General features: G+C 39.1%; 1 protein-coding gene across 16 annotated transcripts in view; it reads left to right on the top strand.

Moving 5' to 3' along the window:
• Nucleotides 1-19,994, top strand: part of PPFIBP1 (PPFIB scaffold protein 1) — a 175,915-nt gene that overhangs the window by 48,281 nt on the left and 107,640 nt on the right. For all 16 annotated transcript variants that reach the window (XM_019668042.1, XM_019668044.1, XM_019668043.1 and 13 more), the window contains one exon: nucleotides 13,596-13,698. The gene's annotated coding sequence lies outside the window, so the exon portion shown is untranslated. The remainder of the gene's footprint in view (nucleotides 1-13,595; nucleotides 13,699-19,994) is intronic.

Here is a 19,994-nt window from a genome sequence, read left to right as displayed (position 1 = left end):
TCTGGACGGCCGCTCATAGAGGTTGCTGGCCGCTCACACTGGCTGCCGGCTACACATTGTAGCTTATGGCAACCCACTGCCACAGGGGCTGCAGTCTACACTGTCGCCGGTGACCCACGGCAGCCCAGCTTCAGGTCGAGCTGTTGTTCAGCATCTTAGCTGTTGAGGGCAGCGTCACTGGCCCTCATATGTGGGATCTGAACTGGGTCCCTCTGGCGTCCCAAGGCTGTTCCTAACCAACGCGCCACTCAGCCGGCCCTTAGGTTCTTAATAATTAAAACCTAAGACCATGGGTCCCTCCCCCCCCCCTCCCAAACAACCCAGCAAATAAGAATTTATGAAGCTTCTAGTGCTAAATGGCATGCTTAGCACATGGCAGGTTGTTAGTCAAAAGGAAAAAATATCTCCGTTCTTCCTTGAAGGCTTACTAAACAGCCAAGATTAGTTCCGTGACTGCTCAAGGACAGCTGATCTGCCTGCTGTTTGCAAAATTTGGAAGATATATTATCATACAGCAGGGGAATTTTTTGTTCCGAAGCACTGTTATATACAGAAGTTGGCAAGAACTCAAGTAAGGCAAAAGCCTGTAGGGTAAAATTCAATTTAGCATAGTTAGTGGGGAACGAAAAAACATGGCACTCCAAAGTTGAACTTTAGTTTTGAGGAGGATATTTGCACTTTTAATTAGGGATAATAATGGTTAAAAAAAGGATAATGATGCTTTTTTGAGAGCATACTGTGTGCAAAGCTCTTTTTCAGAATGATCTCCCTGAATTTTCACACAGTAGGTGTGAAGTATGCTATCTCCATTTTATGGGTAAGGACCCTGAAGCACAGAGAAGTTAAGTAAGCTTGTTGATGGCCACATAGCTGGAGAGGGGTGAGCTGGGATTCAACCCAAACTACTTCCTGTAGAGCCTACTCTACCCTCTCTGTAATATCAGAAGGAGTTGGGAAGGGAAGGGAAGGATTGATATGGCACGTTTGTTTTCTATCCCATTTCTGTGATCTAAATACTTCCTTTATAAGCTCAGGGCTCAACTTCTGTTCTTGCCCCAAAGGTAATTTTATGGCATCCTTGAAAATTGTCTCTCAGTTTCTTTTCCACATTGCTTCATGTCAGCAGAATAGAAAAGCACTGCTTTTGTTCAGTGCACCATGAGATATTTATATCTATATATCTATCAACAAGGGGCAGGAAAAACATTAACCAGCCTGAATTTTGAGGGTGAGCCAATACATATTAAATTGTACTGGGAATGCAGTTGGACTGTGGGATACCCGACAGGACAATCAACACAATCTCTTCAATAAATAACTTGCAAAGAGGAAGAAAAGAGATGAAGGACGGACCCTGTAGCTTACAAAGTTCTTGACAGGCCTATTAACTGACCACAGTGGTAGACCCCAGTGAGATCCTTACGCAAACAAACAAACAAATAGTTTTTTAAAATACGAGTTTTAGAAGACAATTGGAGATGTCATCATTAACTGGAAATGTGAAGGTATTGAAATAGAAATTCCTCTTCCTAACAATAGGAATGATGACTCGTTTTGGGGAGTATGTTAATAGTCTTACAGTTATCTTATAGAGAGAGATGCTGAAATACTCATGGAAGAAATGGTATAATCTGTTGGACTTGCTTCCGGGTAATATGGGGGTGTGGGTGGGAGAGAGTATAGGTGGGAGAGAGTAAGTTTGGCCATGAGTAGTGATTGTTGAAGGTGGTGATGGGTCCTCGTTGTATTAATCCACTTATGTTTGTATTATATCTTTGCAATTTTCCATAATGAAAAAATTTCAAACAAAGCTGGTAAATTCAATTTATGGTATTATTTTTAAGTCTGAGAGGGTTGTTTAGCCTCCATGAGGTTTTATCCTCCCTTAAATCTTTAGACCAATTAGATGTGGACAGGATACCGTTTCAAACTCAAGACAAACTTTATATCTCTTGATCATTGTGGAGAAATTCCAGATTAAAAAAAAATCGATGGCATTGAAAAAGTAGTAAAATTTGCCTTTAATCTAGCTTTTATTCCCTTGTAAGAGAAGGCACGGAACAGTTGTTGCCTCAAAAAGCCAAAGCCCATCTTCACATCATGGAGGAGGAGGGTTGTTAGGGTCTGATGGAAAAGAGGACTGAATCATCAGTTATTGCTGGTCAGGCAGTTAAAGGTAGCAAGAGTTGCATCAGAAGTTATTTTTTTCATGTTTTCTGAGTCATAGGTTTTGTTTTTAATCTCAGAACTATATATATATATATATATATATATATATATATTTACTAGTTGACTATTAAATCAAGGTTTATAGGGAAAGTTTTTTTTTTTTTTTCAAGTAATGGCTTCATCACTAACTTGTGTATGGACAGCTTCATCCTGACTGTTGACAGCTTATTCACTCATTTCTTTAGACTATGAAGCTGCCGGCATGATGCCTTCCTTTACCAAGCTCATCTCTTTTAACTTCCTAGCTGTGCAGGGGTGAGATGACGCGTGGTCCAGGAGAGGCCTCCTTTGCTTCAGAAGCAGGTGTGATGCCAGGGCAGTCTCACGTCACCAAAGGTGTGGGGGTGTGGTTGGTCACTTAGCCCTGCAGCCTTCCCCTTGCCAGAGTTCAGCGTGTCACAGTTCCTCAGCTTTCTCATTCCACCCTCTCCTGGCTCTCCTCTCCCATCCCCCAGGCCCTTCCTTCATTCCTTCCTAAAGTTCTTTAAAGGCTTTGCTAACACGCTAACACTTCACTGGTTCTTTGTGCTGGTGCCTTTCTGTCTTTACTAGGTAGTCTCCCCCAGTGCACTTACAAAACCCATCTTGTTAGTGACCGCTTACAAACAGGTGAAGCTCAACGTGAATTAGCCCAGGGCTCTTTCCTGAGCTCCTAGACCCGTTTTTCCAACTACATTGCATTCATTCACCCTGTGGTCCTGCAGCATTGCAATCTTAACATGATCAAAATTTAGTTATTACCCTACACTCCCCGACACACACACTTTGTTTTATATACTCTTCTGAATTCTTGGTCACTACAAGTCAGAAACCATAGAATCAGAGTCATCCTTGCCTTCTGCGCCTTGATGCTTCGATAAACCTCCTAAAGCTTTTCTTAGTTTTCCCTCCATTTTCACTGCTAGTTCAGGCCTTCAGAAACCATAATTGCATCTCCAGCTTCCAGTTCATCCTCTCATGTTGTCTGCTGAACGATCTTTTTGAAATGCAAATTTGATTATGTTTTTCTCCTGCTTTAAAGCCTTCTGCAACAGTCCCTAAAACTTTCTATTAGGATGGTGCCATCATTAAATTTGAGCATTTCCTCTAGTATATTGTATATTTATTATAAATAATACATACCTTATTGCACTAATGTGTTAGATAATTGTAAACACACCAAAATAGGAATTAAAAGAACATAATAAATGTTTTAGAAATGATTTCATATTCATTAATGGTTCAAAAAGCCAATAAATACTCCTAGTTTTTAAAATATTAAAAATTTTTCTCTCAATAATTTTAGCGAGAGTAATGTGATTGTATATGCTTCCTTATTAAAAAAACCTATTCCCACTTTGTGATACAGTCATTTTAAGGTCTGTTTCTAAATTCAGTTTATTTACATAATTCTTTTTATGTGGTCATAATTGAAAAAGTTACTTTATAAGTATATGTAGATCCAAATGGGAGACATGCCATGTTCACTAGTTCATTTGTAATCTACCAGCTGCACAAAAGTTTGGTTGAAATCAGCCAGTAAATTGCAGTCTAGTGTTTAACTCTGAATGGTTGTTAACAGCAGACCGTCTAGGGCTGGTTAAATTGCCTAGGTATTAGGGTCCTGTCTTGGCTATTTGCTACATCGGATAATTTGCTTAATCTCTCTGTGTATCAGCTTTTATATCTGTGAAATGAGGTAATAATAATAGTCCCTTCAGCAGGGATAGTGTTGAAGATTGAATGATTAACACACATCAAGCACTGAGAACATTGCCTGACCCATAGATAGTTAGCCCTCAATTAATGGTAGTTATTCGTTTTTCTTTAATGTTAATTAATTCTTTTTAAAAAGCATGGGAACATGCTGCAGTTTCCTATTTTTTAATAGGGCTTTGAAAACTTAAAACTCAATTCTGTACATTTTAAGACAGGTTAAATAATTCTGTGTTCACAGATTTAGAGAGTACAGATAGGAGAGGTTTTATGGATGTCACATTATTTGGGCAAAAATAAAATTGACTTGATGGAAAGATGTTCAGACTTCTGTTTCCAAAATGCATGTGTTTCTTTCAGACATCTTTCTCACTGTTACATTGTCATCTTTAAGGGAACTAGGGCCCCGGTATGAGTTGTGCAATTTGAACAAGTGGAGGTGTCAGATTCACTTGTGCATGTGTTAGTGATGTTGTCATCTATCCATGGTTACTTTAAGCCACTTGTTCATTTTGTGGGGGCCATATCATAATTATATGTTAAATCATAATGCTTTATAACAACCTCACCTACTTCCCTGGGCGCATGTACACTGTAACACCTTGCAGTCCTCAGGGCACAGGCATGAGGGCACCTCGTGGCTGTGGAATTCCCAGCCTGCCTTCAGAGACCCTTTATCAGCTGTGACCAGCTGGAGTCTGGACTGAGAGAAGGTGCCAATAGCAATGCCTTCATGAACTGGATTAGTGAAATTTGGCCTTCCTCTCTCCCTTTCCAATTCCCTGCTACTCTCACTGCCTCCTTTCCTGGAAGTCTGGTATTGTCTTTCATGCAACAGAAATAATTGGCACAGCCAACTTCTTCTGGTACAACTGCTGAGGGCGCCGTGCTGATCTGTCTGTCACCGTTTGTTCTCGCTGACCCTGTGCATGCTCCTTATCTCAATAATGGCCCCAAGGCACAAGAGTAGTGATGTTGGCAATTTGGATATGCCAAGGAGAAGCTGTGAAGTGCTTTGTTTAAGTGAAAGGTATGTATGTATGCATAGGAAAAACATAGTACATATAAGGTTGGCTACATAGGGTTTGGTATGCCCTATAGATAAAGGGGGGACTACTATATGTCAAACACTTTTTTCTCCATGCCTTCCATATGAAAACCTTGGTGGTTTCCTGATTTTATTGTTTTGACATGCCAATATTGATTAAACCGTTTACCCTCCCTCTAACAATGGATATTCAGATATTTCCAGTTACTTATTGTTATTTACAATAGAATTGTGTAATGAACAACTTTGTGCGTATTCATTTTTGTTTTAGGCAAATTTCTTCCTAAGTGCATTGGAGTGGAATTTTTCTTACTGCATTAGAGCCTTAATGTTTCCTAAAGTACAGCTATATTAAATACAGTGCCACTAACAATGGGTGACCAGCAATTTCACTACAACACTGAAACTGTGTTAGTATTTTTTGTTTCTTTTGGTATATGAAATGATAACTCAGGGCTGCTTAATATAAATTTTTGGTTATCATTGCAAATGAAATTTTCCCCATGTTTTTATTTATATATTTTTTTCTCCTATGAGACTGGGGTTTAGATTTTTTCCCCCTGAAACTATAAACACTTAAATAAAGTTATATTTTATATGGTATAAAGTAATCTTTTCTTTTATCCAAGATGGAGTTTCTATTAGCTTCTCTTAATAAAAAGCTACCTATAACATTATTCTGCCCATTTGTGGAGTGAGGAAACTTGAGGCTTAGAGAGTTAAGTAACTTGACAAAGATCACATAGCTGAAGAGTTAAGGACTGGAATATTAAAACCCAGGCTGATCTATTCCAGATTCTGTACTCTTTAGTCATCACGTTGCTCTGCTTCCTTTGATAGAAATAGTACATAACTTTATTGTAAAATTATGAACTACAGATAAGCGAAAAGAAAAAATCACATTGATCTGAAATTCCACCACCCAGAGACAACCGCTGTCAGCATGTTGGAGCATGATGGCATATTTCAGAGGGGGCAGAAGACTTAGACTCTGGGAGCCAGAGAGATTTTGAAACAACATGCGTACACCTGTCCCGTCATCTCTCACCCTATCCCTCTCTAAAGATGTGACTGGTGGTAAACTTCTGCAGTTTAGAATTGCAGTGGATTCTTTCTTTAGATTTAGAAAATTTATAGGTCAGTGTGTCTTTCTGAATATGGAAGCTGAAAATCAAGTAGTTAGGTATTTTAACTTTAGTTTTCCTACAGGAATATATTCTAGTCTAGTTTAAATAAGTCTATAAAACTCCAGGGTCTTTCTTATGTTGATTGACAGGATTGCTATCAGGAGGTAGCTGGGTGAGACCTATTTTAGACAGAAAACTCTCAGCTTTGGATATAACTCTTGGGTACTTCTTTATTATAAGATGGTCTTTTATTGTTTTGAATGTCCCACTATAAGCCGTCCCGCCACCCCTCCCCCGCCACACACACATGATATTCAGTTCCTTATAATTCAGTAGCTTAATTCTTAGGATATAAGCCGATGAGCTCACCAATCTATTTCTTTCTAAAACACACATGATACAGAGATCATGGTCCTATTCTGACAATGTCAACACATCTATTCCATGTGGGGCCATTTAAGGGGAAGAGTCCTTACGGTACCTGCTGGGTCAGGAGTGATAGAGTTCATAATGGGCCAACTCACTTTCTGCAACTATGATGACCTCACTGGGGTATGTTGGTTCTCAGATTTCTACTGACATGATAAAGTGTTATATACCAGTTGGCTGAAGTTATTGTTTTTATTTAAATAATCACTCTACAAAGTTCAAATTGGTTCAGAATGCTCTTTCAGAATGCCTGTGGAATTGAAGTGGTTTGACTTCATATTTTTTAGGTGATATTTGCAATAACACATCAGTTAATGACAGGTAGAAGGACTTGATTCTGCAGGATTTCTTGGATGTGATGGCTAGAATTTTTAGGGGTGGTGCAATTGCTTCTACATATTTAATAGGCATAGAACATATTTCAGAACATGTGTAGAAATTTTTCTTCTGAGGAGATGACTGACTGTTGTCAGCAATCTCTGATTGCTGCCAAACTACCCCTATGATTCAGGAAGTGTGCAAATAATGGGAATACTCTAAAGTCCAAAATTTAATTGATATTCACTATTTAAATATCTTGTTAGGTAAATTTTACATTATAGTTTATAATATTTTATATAAAGTTTTAATATATTGTTTCGTAAAATGTTCACTGTAGTTCATGATATTTATCATAAAAAATAAAGCTTAAAATATTTGCCACAAAGAAAAACTGGTGTGCTAAGAAGCTGAGCCATGTGCCGTCTCTCACGCCCACCTCCACCATACTGCCCCACACCACATGCAACCATGCATATGTTTATTTTTATATAAAAATTTACGGCAGACTTTAATTATTTCAATCAATTCAGTCAAAACTTTCAAAAACATAACTTTGGGATTCCAAAATTGCTTAGAATCTCTGAATTAGAATCTTTCTGTGGGAAATAAAAAATAATTTTTTAGTATTGGCAAAGAAAGTTATGCATGAAAACTTTAGAATTAAAAAAACAAAAGGCAAGCCATTACTAAACACTACAAATATGATTGTGAAGTAATATGTTAACTTAAAAACATGTGGGCCTTATTTGATGTAATATGTCAGTAGACATTGCAAATACTAAAATTTTGGAACTTGGAGGGAAACTTGACGATTGAATTTGATTTTGGCCTGAAAAATGGGTTCACAGAGGACCACGGGACATCAGAGATTATCAGATTATTCATTCAGCGAGTATTCACAGCACGGTGCTTGATGTTGTGGGAACACACAAACTGTACACTCAACCCCTTTAAAGCATAAGGGATGCATTCCAAGCCCTTTGTCCATCCTCAGATTTGCAGATATACTGTAACATATAATTTCTTTAACTCTTTCATGTCTATGTTTGGCTAAGAGCCATCACTTTCTTGTACTGCTTAACTTGATCTTTCCTTTTATCACTATTGTTAGCTGTTAGCTTTTACCCTGACCTTCCACAAAGAACCAAGCTTTAAGTCTGTTCATATGAGTTACTGGATAGGCAGAAAACAGATGTTTATGGTTGGCTGAGCATCACGTTACTAGCCAAACAACCCAACCTTGTAATTTAAATTTGCTTCTTTGCGAAACTAGTACTACTTGTCAGGGACCTTGAACCTAAACTTTGAAAATACTAAGAGTCTATCTGAAAGAATCTGTTCTTTGATGACAAAATTTTATTAAGGAGGCAAAACATAACTTGTGGAATATTTAAACAGTGACCATCACTGTGTGATTAAATGTCCAAGTGAATGAACGGGTTGAAATACTAAATGCTGTTGGCAGTGAGAGAAGGGGAAGACTGTGTAATATGAAAGGCTTTATTATTTGAACAAGACATGAGAACTGACTGCAAAAACGGTTTTGAGCAGGGTTAGGCATCAACCTGATTTATCTGATTGTAACTCCTACAAACTTATTTCCAATCAAAGGGAGCCAGGGTTTTGGCCCCAGGCCTAATCTGGCTCTGAAGTTTGTGATGTAAACCTGTATCCTATCTGGTTACCCTGTAACTTGATAAACTCAAGCACTCTATCAGGTTCCCCCATCCTTCGAGGTCCATTTCTGTGATGGTCTCTCTAATGTCTTTTTAGATCTCCTAATTAGAGTCCTATAGCGCTTTGAACGTTTAATATACAGCTTTCGTTTAGTCTTTTGTGTACCTGTTTCCCCTGCTGGATTGTGAGGATCCAGTCCTCACAGGAAATACAAATTATATGCCACATTATTTAGCACTGAGATGGGGCCGCTCCTGGATGTGATCTTGGAAGTAGAAAATAGGGGAATATAGAATGAGTATGGCCTCAGAAGCTGGAGTATCAGAAGCTGCAGAATCAAAAACCGGCCATTTCGGTTACATGAAAGACCCAAAAACAGAAGGAAGTAAGATTGGAAAAGTAGGTAAGGGGTAAGATGAGGAAGGTCTTAGTGTCAAACTCAAGGATTTGGACTTGACTCTGCAGATGTTGAAAGCCAGTTAAAGACTAGCCTGATTAAAAGGTTGGGTAAGACTGTCTCTATCTAAATGTAGAATTGGTGATGACTAATTTAGCAGTATATTTTCCCCTTATTTTATTAAGATCATATAAACCTACCTTTCACTTCAAAAGAGCAATGGGTCACATTTAGGTGACACATTTCCTCCAAACACCTGGAGAACTTCAGGAAGCAGTGGGGATGATTCAGCCAGGCGACATCTTCCTGAACCATGTGACAGTTGGTATCTGGATAGAGCTCTTCTCGCCAGGCTATTAGCACTCTCTCCATAACTTCTGTTAGTGTTTGCTCAGCCTTTTCCCAGATGGAAACTAGTCAGAGGATAAGACTATCTGTGAATGAATTTTGAAAGATTTAGGGTCCCTCTGCTAAGTGTGTATCCTAAAAGCTTCTGAAGGGCCTGAACTGCCAGAAAGGCCTTATTTACTAAAAGAAAAATAGAGTAGACGTTGGTTAGTTTGATTCTTTAATTACTCATGGTTTAGAAAAAAACAAAACAAAAGTATTATGGGGTTTTATATTCCCAATACTCTAAGGTTAGCTCTACTTTTAGAATCAGAAGGGTCTTAAAAGTCTGTGGAAGTCCATTTACATTATTGTTTTAGGTATCTTATCCTAAACCACAGAGGTGTACTTTACTGTCTTTTTTTATTTTTATTTTTATTTATTTATGTTTTATTGGGGAATTGGGGGAATGGGAATGGCGCTGGGGAATTGGGGGAAGGGGAGCAGACAAGTTGCTGTCGTTTTGTTCTTCAGTCTAGTTGTGGAGGACATTGCTTCACTGGCCCAAGTTGGCACCATCATTGCGCTCTTCCCGGGCGAGGCAGATCAGTCACCGGCTTCTGGACGGCCGCTCACGCTGGCTGCTGGCTACACACGGTAGCCCATGGCAACCTACTGCCACAGGGGCTGCAGCCTACACCGTTGCCTGACTCACGGCAGCCCAGCTCCAGGTTGAGCTGTTGTTCAGCATCTTAGCTGTAGAGGGCAGTGTCACTGGCCCTCATATGTGGGATCCGAACTGGGGCCCTCTGGTGTCCCAAGCCAGTTCTTAACCATCGCGCCACTCGGCCGGCCCGGTGTACTTTACTGTCTTAACCTAACATTTCCAACTAACAAACATTTTGAGATTTCCTTTTATTATCTGTTCACATTTATAAAATTAAAATTATTATCAATCTGGCACGTACCAGCTCTGGACCCTTGTTGCTAGAGTTCTGATCCTGATTTTTCCACTTAACAGATCTTGGGCAAGTTATTTAACCCGGCTGCCTCAGTTTTCTCATCTGTAAGATGGGGATAAGCATTTACTTTTCTTTCAGGGTTTTTGTCAGAATTAAATGAATGCATTCGTTTACTAAAAGTAAAGCCCTTAGAATAGTCCCGGGAACATAAGTTCCCAATAAATATTATCTATTATATTGTAAATGAGAAAAAGTAGACAAACATTAAATGACTTACATAGTTGTCCAGCAAGATGACTAACCTAGTATTAGTGTTTCTTATTTCAAGATTTAGTTCACTGAAGTAGCTGTTTCCTAGACCAGAGGTCAGCAAACTTTTCCTTAAAGGGTCATATCAGATAATAAGTATTTTATACTTTGCAGGTCTTACTGTCTCTGTTGTAACTACTCAACTCTGTCATTGTGTCTTGCAAAAGCAGCTGTAGACAATATGTAAATGAATGGACTTGGCTGTGTTCCAATAAAACTTTATTTACAAAAACAAGTGGCAGGACCGTATTTGGCCTGCAGACAGACTCCTTCCTGATTTAGATATTTAAGTCAGAATAGAGACTTTGGATTTCATTTAGTTTTAAAGTATTAAATATGGCATTATTATAATAAACAGTAACTTCGCTTCTTAATGATTATATCTGACATGTTACTCTCAGTTACGATGGTCATTGTTTAGAATATCAAAGGGATTTAGAAAATAAGCAATAGTAATAAATGTATTTTCCATCTATACAGAAGTCCTTTATTTCATGGTTTGGAAGATTTTCTTGGAAATTGAAATCTGAGGTTTGGGTAGGATGTTAAAGGTTTGTTTTATTAAGTGAACACAAATACAGACTTTTTTGTTTTGGTTTTTGTAATTTCTGTATAGGAAAAGTTTGTGAGTCAAATAAAAAGCTCTTTGTAGTTATCCTTGTCATTACACTATGGGTTTTTCTGCTAGGAATGTTGTTTGCATGGGTTTGGATTTTTTATGGCTTATTTTTCAGTTTAATAATGTGTTCTTGTTTTTAAATTAAGCTTGTCAACGAGTCTTTGTGAGGGGCTGACTGTTGGTTAGTTCATATTTATAGCTTACGTCTGTTTCAGAGGAAATGACTAAAGTCTCTTGCATTTGATCAAAACTGTATAACAAAGGACATCTTTGAATTACTTAAACAACGCTCATGATGGAAACCCAAAAAATCTAATGGTTTATGTTTATAAATATTTTTATGTATTCAGTCCTGTTTGGGCCAGATAATTGGAGCTCTGTGCTGAGGGAGGGATGAATACACTCAGTGCCTCCTAGTTAAATGAATTCCTTTGGAGCAAGTTCAGGCAATGCTTTCTCTTAATACTCTAAAAAAATTCTTTTCTAATTTGCCATGTTGTTTTGAATTGGGTCTTACAGAGCACAGGTTTATTTTTTTCTTCTCTTTAAACTGTTCCACTGACTTTCTCTTTCCTCACTCCTATTCCAGAGGTCTGGACATATGTGAAGTACCTAACCTTGCTCATGTAATTTCCATCAAGGAGGCTGATAGGGATGGGGCAGGGCCTGGGGAAGGACTGACTCGCAGAAACCACTCTGTCTTGCTCCCTGCTGGAGCCTCTATCGGTATCCCCACATCTGGAATACCCACAGGCTCTCTCCACCCTATTCTCAATGAAGGTGTCCTACCTGCTGCTGTCTGTTCCTGGGCAGGAGACGAGGGCACTGGGTAGGAAGGAAGAGAAGGCCTGCCCCCTGCCTGCTTGGACCCAGGATGACCTGTGTTCTGGGACACAGGCCGAAACTCACATTTTCTCTTAGGGATGGTGGTTGGATTTTGGTGTGATTACTGTTCTGGATCAGCTATGTTACCACTCACTGGGATTTTCTGCACTAGCTTTTAATGTAATCACGATTTAATTTCAAGCCTTTTCTAAGCAGCTCAAGGAAACTCTTCTCCAGCTAAGGTTTGGATCAAAGTATAACACAGTTAAAGGTGAAATTGTTTTGCCTACTGACAAACATCCACTCACTCCTGCTTGCATTCTGAGAAGCACCAATGGGAGAGGGTTCCTGGACGTTCACTTTGAAAACTGCTGATTAATATAACTACTTTTGCAGCATAGGCTAATCTTAAAATCAGGCTTGCCAAATTTTTGCATCTTTGATTGCTTAAAATTTACCTGGATTGGTGTGTATGTGTGGGTTATATATGAAGCCAGCTTTACGGGAGGCTGAATAGACAGATGCGTTACCCGAACAGAGAAAGTCCTCCAGGACAGTCTCAATCCCCCATTCATGCCTGAAATTCCATCGCCAGTAATGCATTTTATTTCAGTGTTAAGCACCTGCCTCTTCTGAAACTCTTATTTATTTATTTTTAATGGAAAAGTCCTCAGAAAGGCTATCCATCAAGTTGTTGTAACTTTGGCACTGATCCTGTTGTTTCCCTACTTAATTAAGCGTCTGGGGTTACTGACTCCTCAAAGGGGCAGTTACAAGGAAGCCGCTATACTACTACTTTCATAATTTTGTCTAGGACTGGCCCTGACTATGTGGACATTTGAAAAATACATGGGAGGTACTATCTCTAGTATTTAGTTTGGAGGCACTTTGCTTTCTCATTTAGATGCAGGTGGTTATGTGTGTTATTGAAAGAGTGAGCACCTCAAAAGGAACTTTTGCTGTTCCCAAATATTCCTTCACCGCCAAACTGTGTTTTATTACTGTGATGGTGGGGATATACATATGTGCCCATATGTATATATGCTAATGGGAATTTTTTAAAGCATGTATTATTTTAAAGATAAAAGGGAATCAACCAGAAACACAGCCTAAAAAGAGTATACGTGTTTCTGTTTATTGTCTGCATGTTGTTCTTGTGGGGCACGAAAACAGTAATTTTTCTCATTTTTTTTAACCTTAACAACTTAATATTGTAAAAGTTATGGGTCATTTATTTAGTCAACAAATATTCATAGAGTAAATAACTAACATGTGCCAGGTACTTTGTGCTATAAAAATGAACGATGGTGGTTTCAGCAGAAATTTAGGCTTTAAGGAATATTTGAGGTTGTCCATTAATTGAGGAAGTAAGGATTATGAGAGGGGAGGGTGTGCTGGATGGGGGAAGGAAGGGGGAGGAAGAAACAAAGGAAGGATTCATGGACGGAAGTTAGTCAGTTAAATCTATTTGTTGGTCCTTAACACATTTTCTTGTTTTTAATTACACATGTTATCTAGTTTGCTGTTTTTTGCTTATATAATTTACCATCTGTAGCTTTAATTATTTTCTGGTGTACTGTAATTTGAAATTGGTTTTAATCTATCTTTTCTATATTTGTTTCTTTTTCAGTATTAAAGAACTTTATGGATCAGTTTGCTAATAAGTACGTGCAGAATTTGAAGAGCTGAAGAAGAAACTCGGTATTAAACCTGTGGTTTTTTTTTTTTTTAATGTAAGTAAACTCACTCCTCATCATTGTTCATTTCTGACATCTTGAAAGCCTGCAATTACCTTTCTGTATACTCAGTGTGTAATTTTTTTCCCAGTAGTAAAGTTACTTGACTATGTCAGTCTACTCATTATATCTTTGAGAATTTGTGACTCACCCCCTCTTTAAAAGGTTTTTTAACTCTAAAAGTAATATAACATAGATAGCTGTAGAATTTAGGCCTGTTGTGACAGTCAATGAGCAAATCTTTTTTTGGCGCTGAGAAGGAAAACACAGACCTGCTAGCACATTAAAAAGCACTGTGTTCTCTAGCCCACAGACCATTTCAGTGTCCCATCTAAGCCAGTGAGAATCACTGGTTGACCCATTCATGACCCTATATAGCCTTAGAAAATGAGGTGATTTTGTATAAGCTTATTTACTCCTTTGCTCCCTGTTTCTCTTGCTCAGTAGTATTTAATGTTATTTATTGAGACTGTACTAAGTGACAAGCACTGACTAATTCAATTCAATATTGATTCAACAACTACTTTTTCTGAGTGCTTGCCATGTGCTAGGTACTGCTCTGACACTATTACCTTATCCCCCTGGCAGTCTTGCAGAGTAGGAGGTAATATTTCAGTGATCTAGATGAGAATACCGAGATTCAGAGAGCGGTAAGGAGCGTGCTACAATGGACACACAGCTAGTAAGTGGTAGAACCTGGGGTGTGAACACAGCGCTGTCCGGTTTTCTGATTTGCAATATCCTAAATAGTGCTTAAAGCTTTTCCTAGTGCAGCTGTTGGTAGGAGATTGGAGTCTTCTGGGTTGTTTTATTAATAAGAATGTGATCCTGATCCTAATCCTTGGCTGTAGTCACAATGAAGAAGGAAGTTAGAGAAACATCCTCCCATGTTTAAGTGGAAGCTTTGCTACCTGGATGGGAAGTTAACAGATCTAATGTCCAGTCCCAGCCTTTCCTTGGATTTCCTGTGTATCTTTGACACATTTAACCTCCATGGGAAACAATTACTCTTATGCCAACTAAGGAGAGCAGATCAGATGTTCTCCAGGGTCTCTTTTGAAGTATCTTATACGTAGAGGAAGGAGCACAAGTCATAAGTGGATGGCTGGATGGAATCATTATCACAAAGTAGACACAAAGTGTAATAGCACCCGGATTAACAGAAAATTACCAGCACCCAGAGCCCTCCTCTCCTAATGCTCCCAGGAGCCATCGATTTCCTGATTTCTAATGCCATTGATTAGATTTGCCTATTTTTTAAGTTCATGGAAATATAACCATACAGTATATATTCTTTTGTGTCTGGCTTAATTTTCCTTATTATTTGTGGCATATTTTTTTTAAATTTTCATTGCTATTATGTTATTTAATTATCTGTTTTACAGTTGCTGAACATTTAGGCAGCTTTTTAGTTTGGGTGGATTACAACTAGTGCTCTAATGAGTGTTTTTTGTGCATACCTTTTGGTGATGACTGTATTTTGTGTGTTCAGGGACCACTCAGTAATTTAGATTCTGCAGCTCTGGAGTGATGTTGAAGTAAACATCTCTGAAAGCAGACAAATTGATTTGAGGTAGTCTCTTGGGCATGTGGCCAGGTAGAAGCCCTCCCTGATACGTATGTGAAGTGGTAAGGCTTGCTTCCCTGGCAGAGAATGGCTTTGGTTGGATGCAGGAAGGGATTACAGAGAGGAAGAGAAAATAGATCCAGAAGAGAGAGGTGTCTGGGCTCCTCTAGAAATGATTAGGATATCTCACCAACCAGAGAAAGAGGCTGGAAAAGTGACAACCCAGGGGAAGAATCAGCCTATGAGACCTGAAGAGTCTAGGAAGATGAATAGAGAAATAAAAATTGATCCGAGCAGGCAGGCTGGATCTCAGAAGGAGCTCTCAAAGCATTTTCTGAACAAACCTATTCAGTTTAATTTTTGTTTTAAGGATGTTTTAAAAAATCAGTCCCTAAAGTATGAGTCTTGAAGCCAAAGAATGATCTTAATTAATACAATTGCTAAACTAGGAAAAAATGTATTTTTTGAACAAATATGGATCTGACCAAAGTGTGAGACCGTTCTGCATTCAAATCACTGCTCCACCATGTTTTCCCATGATCCTCCTGGGTCAACTTCCTCATTCTTAAAATGGGACTATTAATATGCCCACCTTATAGGCTTGCTATGGAGATTTACTGCAGTAGGGTCAGCCGTGTGCTTTTGGGCACATTGCACTGGCACTAAACAGAGCCATTATTCTTATTAGTTTTCTGATCTTATTGATATCACCTGTTTGACTCTGTATCTGATACTTTACAAGAATTTTCAGATCGTTTCTTAAAAATATGAGATAAACTTAGTTTCTTTTTTCAGTATGGTGGGAAGTTTCTTTTTTCAGTATGGTGGGAACACTTAACAAAAGTATTTCCCCGTGTGCCTCACCTAAAGCTAAAACTCAGAGAAAAGATGAAGGACACAGTTGTCCATGTGTCCTTGGCATGTCCCTCCCCTGAGTGAGTCACTGAAGCCATTCCTGGTTGTTGGATCTGCTTTACTTGGTCAGTTCAAGAAGAGGCTCGTGGAGCTGAAGTTCATGAGAAAGCTGGGTCATTGTGCACAAAGGAAAATGGTAATTTCATATGTTGCACTCTCAACTCTTGCCAGGCATTTGCAGAGAAGTGTCCTTATTTTTCAGGGGGCTTTGGGGAGAGGCTGTGTGGGTGATTCACTACAGACCACAGCTATCATAGGGTGTGCGTTCCAACTGGCTGTGGTTGGTGACATCTTTCCACCTGTTAGTGAATTCTGGACTAGCTGTTGGGCTTATGGTGTAAATTAAGCTTGATTTTACCCTTGGTGAGATTTTGATCTAACAAGTGAATAGTGTTGTATTCGTTCTACAAAGGAAACTTTGAGAGGGACTTGAGTCAAAAAGAACATTTGACCCACGACTCTGAAATGCTAGTTCTGACTGACTAGCCGTGGAACTTCAGGTATGTCATTCATCCTGGGTCTCAGTTTCCTCATCTGTAAAATCAGGAAGTTAGTTTACATTGGGACTTTGAGGCAGAGGAGGAGTCTACGAATCCTCTAAATGTAATACCTAGTTTTGTGTGTATTTTTCTAAACGTTAGACTCTTTCTCAAGTTATGTTCCAAGTCAAAAGTTTTTATGACAGCAGATTTTGATACTTACGATAGTGGGGGAAGGAGTACTTTTAAGATATGACCACAGTTAACAGAATAATTAATGTCCACAGCATGAAAGAAACCAAATGACCAGACTGTTGTGACTGATATAAGGCTATGTGACCAGTATATATAAATTCCTTTTCACACCAACATTTACTTAACCAGCTCTAATGCACTTGCTCTATTCATTAAAGGGTGTGTATGTTATATAAACTACATAGATAAATATACAAGACATTGCGTATAAATATATGACAGCTGGATTATGAAAGCTGTGTTTGGCCTTATCTCATGTCTCTACTGAAATTCTCAGTTCCCACATTGCAGTCAATTGGGACAAGTTGGGAGTGTCCCAAATAAAATTTGAGTTTGTTTTATCATTCTAGATGTTGAAGAGATATTTGTTACAATGCAATATTTAAAAACAACCGTTGAAATTAAGTATTGGATTACGTAGAATTAACAGGAGTAAATATTAAATAGTGTTATCACTTAAAAATTAACTTTTAAGTTCTAACCTTTAGCCTCTTATACTTCAGGCTATCTGCCTGAAGCTGATGCAGGAAGACATATAGGAAAGAATTAAAGTAAACTACAAACTTTGGAATATTTGTACTTCCAGTCATTTAGATGTTCTGGTAATTCGCAAATAGAAAAAATATCATTTGAGTCTGAGTAAAGGCAACACCCAAATTTCTCCAGTGTGCTCTTGGTTCTTGAGATCACGGATGACGGTTGTGCAAGCTGCCTGCCCATATACCTTTGAAGCTGAAGGGACGCGGGCACAAGAAAGAGGTGGGGCCTCTTATCTGGTTTCCTTACTGCTTTCTCGTCATGAGGCCGTGGGATTGTGCAGGGCATTACTCAGGTGTGCCTACATATCACTCCGCCTGGACATGTGGTGGTTTCTAAGCTGGCAGTTCATAGCTCCTGGGTAATGTCATCCCCAAGTAACAGCATCCACCACAGCTCTGTCCTCGTGCGCCCTTTTCTCCACACCCTTCTTGCAGCTTTTATTACTTGAAGTTTCCTTTGGATATTGAAGTGTTTTACTCTTGGCTGCCTTTTTGTGGACCAAGCGTTCTGTATTCCAGGCAATTCGTGCTAAAAATTCTGAAAAGACTCCTTGGGGATGGCCATCTTACTTGGAATCGTGTGTCCCATAGGTGGTTTGTCTTCTGCTTCATTGGTTCATTATAACTTGAGACGATACATAAATGAATTTTTTTTTCATCATGAACCTTACATAAGATTTTCCTTTGCATTTTTTTCCCCCTCTCGTAATCCTTCCCTCTCCTACCAGATAACCTGGGATCATCTTTACAATCAAATGGAGATGTCGTTGGGCTTTTAGAGCCATTCCTTCGAGAGCGAGAGCTGGCGCTTCTTTTGTGTGTGAGGGTGTGGGTGGAATATGAGGGCTGCTGAAGCAACTTGCTCCTCTCGCCAAAGCCACAGACGTCTTTATTCTTGGTTGCTTTGTTTCCTCCGCACCTGTTAGGAAATGGGCAGTCAGTGACTTTAATTTTTTTCCCCTTCTTAATACAGACATGCAAGTGTGTAACAGAGAGAGAAAAGAAATGTTTACACATTTAGCAAATAAATAATCAAAACATGGTGTGTGTGTGTGTGTGTGTGTGTGTGTGTGTGTGTGTGTGTGTAGCACGCACGCTAGCTCTATAACTGTACAGGTGGTGTGTTTTTCTCTCAAGTTGCCATGTGTTTATACCTTTAGTTAGGCTTTAGCATCTCTGTTAGCTTTTAGTTACGTAATCTCAGCAGTTTTTTAAGAATGAGGAAGAGGGTTCAAGAGAGTCTCCCTTAGTGGATCTGTGGTTTAATATTATGATATGTTGGGGGAAACCGAGGTTCTGGAAACAGAATTTCAATTAGCCAAGGGTCACCATTTCTTCAGTAGTGAAGAACTGGGAGAAGGGATTTCAATAGTTCTTAGATCCATGATTTAGCAGTAGCTCAAGGCTTTGTATATCATAATCAAAGAAATGAGGTTGGGACCCCAGGGCTGTTTCAACCAAGAGGAAACTTAAATTAGAGGTGTGGCAATTTACAGCCCTTGTAGCAGGATTCATTTAGTCTTTAAGCAAAAAAAATAATATATGTTATCTCTTGAGGATTTATGGTAGCTTTCAGAGCTTGAACTAGCCTTGACAGCTTCCTGTGACCATTACCTTGAACTGAGGTGTCACCCTTCGCCAATGACTGACTCCGAAGTATAGTACAATAATTGTATGTCTTCCGTGTTTCAGTTTGCATTTCAAAATACAAGTTGTTATTGTATCATTCGCTTTTCTTGTTTGTATGTTTGTTTTTAATTTATTCCTTTACCTTCGTGGTAGTAGTTATGTGCTTGGCTTTAGATACATAGGCCATGTGATACTGTGATATTAAGAGATTTTAGAAGAAAAGGTCATCAGCTGTCTTTCTGGGCTATTCTGGGCGTTTTGCACTATATTTATTTTGGATCCCGCTTTTCTTGCCCTTGATTTCTGATTAAATGCTCCTTCTTGCTTTGGCCTCTCATCTTGCTTGGAAGCTTTTCAATGGATTTGTAATTGGATGCCCGTTTTGTTCAACAAATAAGCACCATCTGAATCTAGGGAGGGAGTCAAGAAGACACTGGATGGAACTCGCCATTAATGCTGCTGGTTCTAGTGTGTGGAATTCCTGGAGCATGGGAGCCGGCTTCTAGCGCTCATACACTGATGTTGGGAGGTGCTTCCTCCTTGAGAAAGTTAGCTTTTACAAAGGGAAACTTGTGTCCTGAGATCCTCAGAAGTTTAGGATGTGATCTGGTGGGATTTAAATGGTCTTGTTGTTTATACATTTTTAGAAATTAAGGAGTGGATCATTTGCTTAGAAAGTTGGCTTTTTGACTTTGGGGTCTACATTGGTCTTGCCTGAAGCCTGGCACATAGCACATCTTGCAGAGGCCTTGCACCCAGATTGGGCTTCCTGTGTTGGTGGGCTCGTTAAAAACCAAGTATCAGGCAGGAAATAAGTGGCCCCCAAGGAGCAGCAGAGCTTCTGGCAAAAGGCCTGTCCCAGGAGACAGCAGCAACAGCCCAAAACACCCATTTGCATTGACTCACAGC

Source organism: Hipposideros armiger, unplaced genomic scaffold, assembly GCF_001890085.2.
Source record: "Hipposideros armiger isolate ML-2016 unplaced genomic scaffold, ASM189008v1 scaffold_513, whole genome shotgun sequence".
Classification (NCBI taxonomy): Eukaryota; Metazoa; Chordata; class Mammalia; order Chiroptera; family Hipposideridae; genus Hipposideros; species Hipposideros armiger.
This window is presented reverse-complemented; position numbering and strand designations above follow the sequence as displayed.